This window comes from Panthera uncia (assembly GCF_023721935.1).
Source record: "Panthera uncia isolate 11264 chromosome B2 unlocalized genomic scaffold, Puncia_PCG_1.0 HiC_scaffold_24, whole genome shotgun sequence".
Classification (NCBI taxonomy): domain Eukaryota; kingdom Metazoa; phylum Chordata; class Mammalia; order Carnivora; family Felidae; genus Panthera; species Panthera uncia.
Genome location: NW_026057580.1, coordinates 96,587,394 through 96,598,679, shown reverse-complemented (window position 1 = coordinate 96,598,679; position 11,286 = coordinate 96,587,394). Strand labels below are relative to the sequence as shown.

The 11,286-nt window shown below is 37.7% G+C and overlaps 1 pseudogene; it reads left to right on the top strand.

Annotated features, from left to right (window-relative positions):
* The first annotated feature begins 1,221 nt into the window (after positions 1-1,221).
* Positions 1,222-3,394, top strand: LOC125939151 (tubulin alpha-1A chain-like; annotated as a pseudogene).
* Positions 3,395-11,286: the final 7,892 nt, after the last annotated feature.

The following is an 11,286-nucleotide window of genomic DNA, read 5'->3' as shown; positions in this document are numbered from 1 at the left end:
GAATCCACGCAAGTTACAGGCTACGAAGCAATAAATCTGAAGGTCCTCAGAAAAGCAAAACAGATTCCATAGCTGCCACTGGGTCTAATTTTCAACTAAAATTTATTAGTTATAAAAGAAATGTTATACAGGGGCGCCTGGGTGGCTCAGTCAGTTGAGCATAGGACTTCAGCTCAGGTTATGATCTCGTTGATGAGTTCCACCCCACGTCGGGCCCTGTGCTGCCAGCTCAGAGCCTGGATCCTGCTTCGGATTCTGTCTCTCCCTTTCTCTCTGCGCCTCCTCCGCTCATGCTCTGCCTCCCTCTGTCTCAAAAATAAATAAACATTAAAAAAAAATTTTAAGCGTTATATAGAAAAATCAAGGAACAAAGATATAGATAGACACTAATTTAAAGTGGCCCCAGGGGTTGAATTTAATAGTTATAAACTTCACAATACTACTGTACATATATTCAAATAATTAAGGGAAATCTGTTCAAATAATTAAAAAAAAATCATATTAATGAGTAAATATGTAGGGATGCCAAAAAAGAAATGGAAACTTTTAGGAAACTGAAAAATCCAAATCTAAGAAGTATAATAACTGAAATTTAAAAACTAGCAATAAACTCAACTGCAGATTTCAGATGATGCAAGAGAAAAAAACCCATGTATTTGAAAAGTTATCTTGTCTGACAAATAGAAAAGAAGAAAATATTGAAGAAAATGAAAAAAGCTTGTGACACTATCAATTGATACAGCACACATGTAATCAGAGACCCAGAAGGAAAGGACTAAAAGAAATTGGCTGGAGAAAAAAACACATTTAAAGAAAAAATGTTTTAAAATTTCTTAAATTTTATGTTTAAAAATTTTATGTTTAAAAAAACATAAATTAACAAGTCCAAGAAGCTCTGTGAAACCTAACTGGAATAAAAAAAGAGAAAGTCATATCCAGCCACATCAAATTCAGACTAACGAAAGTCAAAAATAATAGAAAGTTTGAAAGCAGTAAGAGAAAAATGACATATTACATAGAGATAACAGTATGATTAATATTCAACCTTTCATCAGAAACAATGGAGGCTAGATATTGGGATGACATATTAAAAGTAGTGAAAGAAAAAAATTATTCAAAATTATTCATGGAGAAATTATCCTTCAAAATTAAAGCTATAATTAAGACATTTTTCAATTAAAATAGAGAGAAATTAATGCTAGCAGAACTGCGTTATTTAAAATGGGAAGTTTTCCAGAGCAGAGGAAAATTGCAGCAGATGGTATTTCAGATATACCAGGAGAAATAAAGAACACTGGAAAGGATAAGTACGTAACATGTGAGTTCATATAAATATATGTATTTTTTGCTTTTTTATTGGCTTCTTTAAAAAAAATATGTGCATAGTTAAAACCAAATGTATATTACTATATTGTTGAAATTATGGTATATATAGATGAAAACAATGCAAAGAAGGGAGAGGTAGACAGAACCATATTGTTGGAAGTTTCCTATATTCAACTAGAAGTCATTCATTGTGGAATAGGTAAATTTTGATAAGCATGTTATAGGGGCACCTGGGTGGCTCCATACATTAAGTGTCCAACTTAGGCTCAGGTCATGATCTCACGGTCCGTGAGTTTGAGCCCCATGTGGGTCTCTGTGCTGACAGCTTGGAGCCTGGAGTATGCTCCGGATTCTAGGTCTCCCTCTCCCTCTGCCCCTCCCTGCCCCTCACATTCTCTCCCTCTCTCTCAAAAATAAATAAACATTAAAAAAATGGTTTTTAAATAAATAAAAGTAGAGGTTCTCTTACATCCACCGCCTAAGAGTCGCGTTGTAAGAAGCAACAACCTCTCCACCTCCTCTCTGCCATCTTCTCTGCAGCCGCAAAGCAACAACCTTGTGTGAATGCATCTCTATCCACATTGGCCAGGCTGGTGTTCAGATCAGCAACACCTGCTGGGAGCTCTATAGCCTGGAACATGGCATCCAGCCCGATGGCCACAAGTCAAGTGACAACACCATTGGGGGAGGAGATGACTCTTTCAACACCTTCTTCAGTGAGACGGGTGCTGGCAAGCATGTGCCCAGGGCAGTGTTTGTAGACCTGGAACCCACAGTCATTGATGAAGTTTGCACTGGCACCTTGCCAGCTCTTCCACCCTGAGCAGCTCATCACCGGCAAGGAAGATTCTGCCAATAATTATGCCCAAGGGCACTATACCATCGGCAAGGAGATCATTGACCTTGTCTTGAATCGAATTCGGAAACTGGCCGCCTAGAGCATGGGTCTTCAGGGCTTCTTGGTTTTCCATAGCTTTGGAGGGGGAACTGGTTCCAGGTTCACCTCCCTGCTGATGGAATGTCTCTTTGTCAATTATGGCAAGAAGCCCAACTGGAGTTCTCCATTTACTCAGCTCCCCAGGTTTCCACTGCTGTAGTTGAGCCCTACAACTCCATCCTCAGTACCCACACCACCCTGGAGCACTCTGATTATGCCTTCATGGTAGACAATGAGGCCATCTATGACATCTGTGGTAGAAATCTTGATATTGAACGCTCAACCTACACTAACCTCAATAGGTTGATTCGTCAAATTATGTCTTCCATCACTGCTTCCCTCAGATTTGATGGAGCCCTGAATGTTGATCTGACAGAATTCCAGACCAACCTGTGCCCTATCCCCCATCCACTTCCCTCTGGCCACATATGCCCCTGTCATTTATGCTGAGAAAGCCTACCATGAACAGCTTTCTGTAGCAGAGATCACCAATGGATGCTTTGAGTCAGCCAACCAGACGGTTAAATGTGACCCTCGCCATGGTAGATACATGGCTTCCTGCCTGTTGTACCATGGTGACGTGGTTCCCAAAGATGTCAATGCTGCCATTGCCACCATCAAGACCAAGCGTACCATCCAGTTTGTGGACTGGTGCCCCACTGGCTTGAAAGTTGGCATTAATTACTAGCCTCCCACTGTGGTACCTATGGAGACCTGGCCAGAGTACAGAGAGCTGTGTGTGTGCTAAGCAACACCACAGCCATTGCTGAGGCCTGGGTTCGCCTGGACCACCAGCTTGACCAGATGTATGCCAAGCGTGCCTTTGTTCACTGGCATGTGGGTGAGGGCATGGAGGAAGGAGAGTTTTCTGAGGCCCGTGAGGACATGGCTGCCCTTGAGAAGGATTATGAGGAGGTTGGTGTGGATTCTGTTGAAGGAGAGGGTGAAGAGGAAGGAGAGGAATACTAAAGTTAAAAATGTCACAAAAGTGCTGCTTTTACAGGGAAGCTTATTCTGTTTTGAATATTGAAAAGTTGTGCTCTGATCAGTTAATTTGTATGTAGCAGTGTATTCTCTAATATACTATTTCTGACCTATGCATTAAAACACAACGCTTCATTATAGATCCAAGCTCTACATTTCTCTCATGGATTTGAATAAAGTATTCCCTGTCTTAAGTGAAAAAAAAAAAATTAAAAAATAAAAGTAGCATTTATAATCCCTAGAGCCACCACTAACAAATTGGCAAGGTATATGTTAAAAAGTAAATACAGGATGCAAAATATTTGCTCAACACAGAGAGAAGCAGGGAAAGGAGGAGTAGAGGAACAAAACAGAAATGAAACAAATAAAAATAACAACAAAGTGGTAGACTTAAAGTCCATAATAGACATAATTTTATTAAATGTGAATTGACCAAATACACAAAATAAAAGACAGAGAATGTGAAACTGGATTGAAAAGACAAGACTCTATGCCATGTGGCCTAAAAGAGGCACCCTTAAATACAAAGATGCAAATAGGCTGAGAGAAAAAAGATAGAAAATAATGTGCATGCAAACAACAAGCATAAGAAAACTGGAGTTGCTATATTGATATAAGACAAAATAAACTTCTAGCCAAGGAATGTGACTGCAAAAAAAGTGAAACATTTTATGAAGTTGAAAGAGTCAATTCAACAATTGTAAATGTACATACATCTAATAACAGATCTCCCAAAACTGGCAGAAATAAAAGGAGAAATAGAGGAAATAAATTTAAAACCATAGTAGAACATTTTCATATTCCTCTCTCAGTATTCAATAGATAGAAAAATCAGGAAGAATATAGAAGACTTGAATGACACTCTCAACCAACTAGTTGACACACACAGAAGACACCACATAAACCAAGAAGATCTACAATCTTTTTAAACATATATGGAGTATTTGCCAATACAGACCATAGGCCATACAACAACTGCCAATAAATTTAAAAGATTGAAATTGTACAAAGTGTATTATTTAATAACAAAAGGAAACTTGAATTCAAACATAAACATATGTGGAAATTTGCCAAAATGTTATGAAATTAAATAATTTGGAAAGTAAATAAGTTTTTAGAAACCAAATTAACAAATTAGCCAAAAACTAAATCAAAAGGGGAAGTAGAAAATATTTTGAGATGAATGCTAGTGAACACACATAATAGCAAAATTGTAGAATGAAAATAAAGCAGGGCCAAAGGGAAATTTGTAGCAACCCGTGCTTCCCTTAGAAAAGAAGAAAGATCTAGAATCAATGATATAAAATTTTAACTTAAAAAGCTAATATACAACCCTATCTAAATAGAATGAATGAAACAAAAAATGAGTGGAAATTAATGAAATAGGAGTAAATCAATAGGGAAAATATGTGAAACAAAAAGGTGGCTTTTTAAAAATTTTGATTAAATTGGTAAAACCCTAGCTCACCTGATCAATAAAAAAAGACACAAATTATCAATATCAGGAATGAAAGAGATGAAAGAGAGTTTTCCATAGATATTAAAAGGATCATATATGAAAAACTGTATGCCAATAAATTAATATTTAGATTAAATGGATAACTTCCTCAAAAGAAACTACTAAAATCTGACTCCAAGAAGGAACAGAAAATCTGAATGTCCCAGTGCCAATTAAAATACTGAATTCATAATTAAAATGCTTTTTACAAAAAAATTCCAAGCCCAGATGGAGTGGCTGATAAATCCTACCAAACATAAAAGAAATAATATTAATCCTACACAAATGCTATCAGAAAATGGAAAAGGGGGATATGTACCAACTTGCATTATTCCTCTGTCAGAAAAATCAGAAAGAAAAAAAAATTACAAGACAAAAAACCCTACAAATATTCCTCAGAAGTTCAGCTGCAAAAATCCTTAATGACATCAGCCAATTAAATACAATGCGACACAAAGAGTGTAAGAAGGGGAACAAAATATTTGCATTTGAGATGAAGTATGTAAATTGGAAAAATTCCAAATGAAAGGAAGAAACACGAAGAGCATCACTTTAAAGTCAGGTAGAGGCAGATTCACATTCTGCCTGCATTATAACTCTGGAAGCTTACTAAAACTCTGTGTACCAACTCTAAAATGGGGAGAAGAAAACTCAAGTCATCGGATTGTTGTGAGAAATAAGTGATAAATAATGTATAAACACTACTTACAACAGACCTCAGGATATGGAAGAAGGTCAATAAGTTTTAGATACAGAAATGAGGCTGAGAAAAGCGTGAGAAGGAGCACAGAATTAGAACAGCACGGACCTGTTTTGCTAAAGACCGAGATACATTCTTCTTTTCCTGGATGACTCAACGTGAAGTAAGGGAATCAACTCGTGAGATGGGGAATAAGAGGCCATATTTTGAAGATTTTGCTAAGTAGAATGTGCATTTTATCCCACATCTATCAATGGATAGTTGAAGCAGGTTGCAAAATATTCAAAACTTTAAGAATAGTCTGACAAATGTAGATAATGGGTGGGAAAGTTAAGATATTAGTGTGTGCATATTTCAGTAGTTTGGGCGAGGAAACAGACCTTAAACAGAAGAGAGGGTTCTTGCTTTCTGGGGACAAAGAAAGAGACAAAATGGTTCTGAGCTTGTATCTGGATAAACAGAAAGATGGTCATTATAAAAAGAGATAGAGGAAGAAGCGTAGGCAAAAAAAAAAAAGGTTCAATAAGACACTTATGATATTAAAGTGATCCGACTCTCCCTTTCTGGGTATAGTATGCTTTGCAGACATGAGAACTTTCTGCTTTTTAAACAAGTCATTTAACTTGTCTAAGCTTCAGATGACTCATTCTTTATTGAAACAGAAAATGTAAAAAGAGAGAGAGGAATTAACAAACCCCAGACATCATCACAGAATTGCTATATTGCAGTGAGGATAAAGACCTATGTCAACATGAATATTACTGTTATTACTCACATGGCACATAATCTAGTCATATAGAGCATTTACTTAAGCCAGGCTGTTTTCTGGTGTAGGGCATGCTTTTCTTATAGCCAAAGGCAGACTGTGTTGACAGGGTTCTCTAAAGTCATAGTTCAGGGAAGCATCCTTTGTTCTCATGAAAGAGAACACTTTGTTCTCTCTCCTCATCTCTTGACTTCAGAATTAAACACTGTGAAAATGACTTGCTCCAGGTTTAGGCCAACTCTCTTATGAATTAGAAGCAGGGGGTGGAGTGAAAAGAAGGAGAGAGATTTACAAAATACATGTGTTCACGAATCAGGAGATTAAACATTTGCAAAAATGACTGCAGTGCAAGGGAGTACGTGTGAATATCATGACATTGGTTGCTGAATCCTCCTGGATTTGATAGGAGAGAGGCACCATTTTGCTTTTGACTGGATCACACGAGAAAGACTTCAGGGAGAAAGTGGCATTAAATGAGCTCTTAAAAAAAAGTGAACATTCATACTAATCTCCCTTTTATAAAGCCTCCCCTTTTTTCCTTCTTTATCTTATACCATCTCCCCCATGCCTCTGATCCAGGGTACCTCATGGTCTTTCTGTTTCTCTCTCTCCCTTCATCAAAATCCACCACCGGGGCACCTGGGTGGCTCAGTCGGTTGAGCGGCCGACTACGGCTCAGGTCATGATCTCGCGGTCTGTGGGTTCGAGCCCCGCGTCGGGCTCTGTGCTGATAGCTCAGAGCCTGGAGCCTGCCTCTGATTCTGTGCCTCCTTCTCTCTCTGCCCCTTCCCTGCTTGGTCTCTGTCTCTCTGTCTCTCTCTCTCTCTCTCAAAAATAATAAACATTAAAAAAAAAAAAATCCACCACAAACTAGAAAGTTGAGAGAACCATAAGTAAGTGCTAAAACCAGAAGTGTTACAGCTGCCTTCTTCCCTGGGTACTTATAGTTTAACACATAGGGAACAAAATTGATAAATATCTAATGGTAAAATTTCAAAAATTGATAATATTAGCAAAGGTAATTTTTAGGAGAAGGCTTTTGCCAGCACCTGGGAAATCAGTTCTGTCTACCAATTTTAAGTGGCTCACAACCTGCAGCTACATTCTAGTGTGAGTCAGAAAAATATCACAATGGCAACTGGAATGTGACATTTGTGGGGGGGGGGGTCATCCTTAAAAAGATCAAAAGAAAACAGCACCTTATTATTATACAGCATGCCCATGTCCATACAGAACCCGAATAGTTTATAAGAGGATGTGAAAAAAAAAAAAAAACAAAAAAAAAACACTGTAAAGGCTTTCGCTTGGATTGTGTCTGGAGCACTACAAGGTCAAAACAAAACAAAACAAAACAGAAACCATTTACGTACCTCCCAGGTATACAGAAATGCACATCACGGACACTTGCTTTTTAAAGTGTTGACAAACCTGAATGTTAACTTGGTAGCTATGCCCCGCAGTTGTTCACGGCCAAGTCGTTATTCCTCCTTAAAATATCCCATGGGTTGAGTGAAGGGAATATTTTGATAAGTGCCTAGAATTCCACTAGAAATTTGTATACTGTCTCTGTACTTGAGGCTAATAAAGATATGCCCTCTGGAACTTCCCTAAATTTGGTTTCTATGAGGTTTCCTTTTGTTTCCTTTTATTCTGTTTGCAGGAAACTTTTCTTTAGCCACCTGGACGTCATAGCAGCATGTGTTTCTCTGCATTCCCGTAAATGCATTTGCCTAATGGCTAATTAATAAATCAAAAGAATACCTAATTTCCCTCCCTCGAGGTAGGAGTTTCTACCAGAAATGTTCGCTGAAACATGTGGTTTTAAAATTTTTTATGCATGAAAAACAAGGATCTGGTGGGTGGTCGGTACAAGTCGGTGGTCACAATGGAAACCAGAGCAAACTGAAAAGCATCTTGTTTCTTGTAGGAAACACGATGTATATACTTAGAGATAAAAGTATGTAAAGACCCAGGTTGGGCAGGGAGCTTCTACAGAAAATGTAAAGGGGTGCGTGGGTGGCTCAGTCGGTTGAGAGTCCAACTCTTGGTTTCAGCTCAGGTCATGATCTTACAGTTATGAGTTCGAGCCCCGCATGGGGGTCTATGCTGACAGTGTGGAGCATGCTTGGGATTCTCTCTCTTTCCCTTTTTTCTGCTCCCCGCCTGTTCATGCTCTCTCTTTCTCAAAATAAATAAATAAACATGTATATATATATATATATACATATATATATATATTTCTAAATATCCTATATATATATTTATAAATAATATATATATATATATATATTTCTAAATATCCTATAAAGTAAATTTAATGTTGTCTTAGAACGAAGTTTTTAGTCGTTTGGCTTAAAAGGTAAATAACAACAACAGGTGATAGAAAAAAGCATGAAATGTCATCGAGCTAAATCAGTAAATCAGTGAAAAATAAATTACTGATAAAAGGGGAATAAGGAACTTGTTTTTTAAAAAATAAGAATGCTGATATGGGTATAAATCATCATCCCAGGAGAATTCTGCCTGGATACAAAGATGTGAAACCCCTGATGACCTGTTGACTTTTTTGTTTTTCTGTGATTGATTGTTTATGTTTACTGCTGAGTTAGAGTAAGGAGCCAGAGCTCTGACTTCTGCTGCCTCAGAAGCTCCTAACTAAGAAAAAAAAAGAGAAAGGTATAAATGATCCCAGAGCTACTGAAGAGGCAGCCTCTCAAATTGCCCATAACATACTGAAAAGTTATGTGGGTGGTGGTTCATGGAGGTCCTGAGGTTTCTGAAACAGAACACGAATGACAAGTAATGACCATCTCTGGAACCACTCTGATCTCTGTTCCATGAACATTCTGAGCTAAAACAGTTGGATACATATTCAAGTTTGATTCACTTTAGAAAAGAAAAAGCCCAGAACAACATTGAGTTCTCTGACTCCTCAGATATGATTCTTTCCCCATTTCTTCCTTTCTGTGGAATTCAATTGTTCGTGACTGACATCCCATGAATGCACTTAGCAGATGGCCAGCTTCTTTGGAAAGCTGAAAAGAAGTGAAAGATGTGACTCATCTGGATGTATGAATGGGATAAATGTGAAAAGGGTCGGGGGGAAGGAAACATACTTCTAGGCAAAGACACTATCATCAAAAAGTATTGCAGTTGATATAAGTAGGAAATATGAGATATACCTGGCTAGATGGCACATTCTAAGAAGAATAGAGAATGATGAAACCCGCATTTTATGGAACATTTTAAAACAGGGGAAAGATATTATCAGTCTTGCCTGAGAGGTCTTTTGACTTCTTCCAGTTCCTTAGAAAGTAAAATACACATTTTACCTCTCTCCTTTGACCTATCATCGATCGATGCAGTAACAACTACAATATAACTAACATGTTGTAGCTACCAGGAACTGTTCTATGCATTTTATATTCGTTACACATTAGTCGGGGATTATTTGCACTTTATACTTTAAAAATCAGAGACTCAAAGAAGTCAAATGATTTATCTAAAGTTGTACACCAAGTAGATAATGAAGATTCAAATGTAGATTCTCTGACACCAGCATCAGCTCTTAACATTTCCTTTTCCCTAGATAACCATAATTGTTCTCAGGAGCTTCACAGGATGTGTTAGGGGTTACTGACAGCCAAGAATAAACATGGTATATATTTCTGGAACATCCATTTACCCACCAAAAAAATCTGAAAAAAAAATCACAGGTATATTAAAAATAACGTTAATTTTAAAAATAAATGAAAAAAGTAATCAAACCTCGGTCTTTAAGGTGATGAGACAAAAAGCTCTCTAAAGGCCTGAGGCATAAGGGTGGCCATTTTAGATTTCTTTCTAAGTCAACATGACTGCACATAAACTTTGTTTAAACCATAAGCCTGATTTATGACCACCAAGCATACATTGTGCACCTGTTTGTAAATGAGTAGCCTAAAGGAAATCAATATTCCCACTCCCTGCATGCCTTGCCTTAAATCTTGTGGTTCCTGCCCGTATGATAATCTATAATCTTTTGAGCTTTTACAAGATGTAAAAAGGTATATAGTCCTGTAAAAACTGTTCATTCCCCAGAGCACTTTCTTCCTTGTGAAGATTGTGTTTCCTGAGCAGCTATCCTAATTTGGGCTAGAATAAAACTCTCTTCTAAAATCTCTACAAGTTTTATTCATTTTGCATTGGCAAAGGAAAACTTCAAGGGTGATTAGTCATTAAAGAAAAATTCAGGCTTTCTTCAAATTGCTTACTACAGTGGATGGATGTTGGTGTCCACTCCTCAGCACCCATTCACTCTTTTTTTTCCTTGGATATTTACATCTCCGAAGTTCCCATAGCCTTTCATCGTTTGCAGTCTTGGAGCTGTCACAAAACAGTGTGCCCTCCCTGACTTGCCAAAAGGTTAGCAGAAAGCCTTAGCTATGCTAATGAGCTTTTGTCTTCTAAGGATTTTGACTCTTGAGCCTAAAGTCAGAAAAGATTGTTGGAGTTTACACCTTCTAGTTTGGGTGGTTCACTGATAAAGGCAATAGGGTTTTTATGGCCACAAGGACCCCTGGAGCTAACTGCTTCTTGAACTTTCTTACCCTGGGTCTTATACTTCTTTAATTCTGTGATCTCACTCAGCAACTTACAATAAATCCCCTTTTACTTAAATTGTCCGGAGTCTGTTTACTCTGCTTGCAACTGAAGAACCCTGATGAAGGTACCATTTTCCCCTGTGCAGCTAGAACATTGGTTAATATAAAAACAAAACAAAACACGATTTAAACACATCTTGCCCATGATGTACAATGTGATGTGATGTGTGTGTGTGTGTGTGTGTGTGAGAGAGAGAGAGAAAGAGAGAGAGAGAGAGACAGAGAGAGAGAGAGAGAGAGAGATATCTCTATATAGATTGAAATAGTAACAGAGGTTCAGATCAGGGAGAAGTTATCAATCTGGTATGAATGACCTTTTGGCTTTTTTCCAGTTCCTGAGAAAGTAAAAGACATAAAATCAATGAATATATCCGGACACTCTTGTCTTACTTTTCTTGGGCCTCTGTTAGAACATGTAGCCCTCTTTGTTCT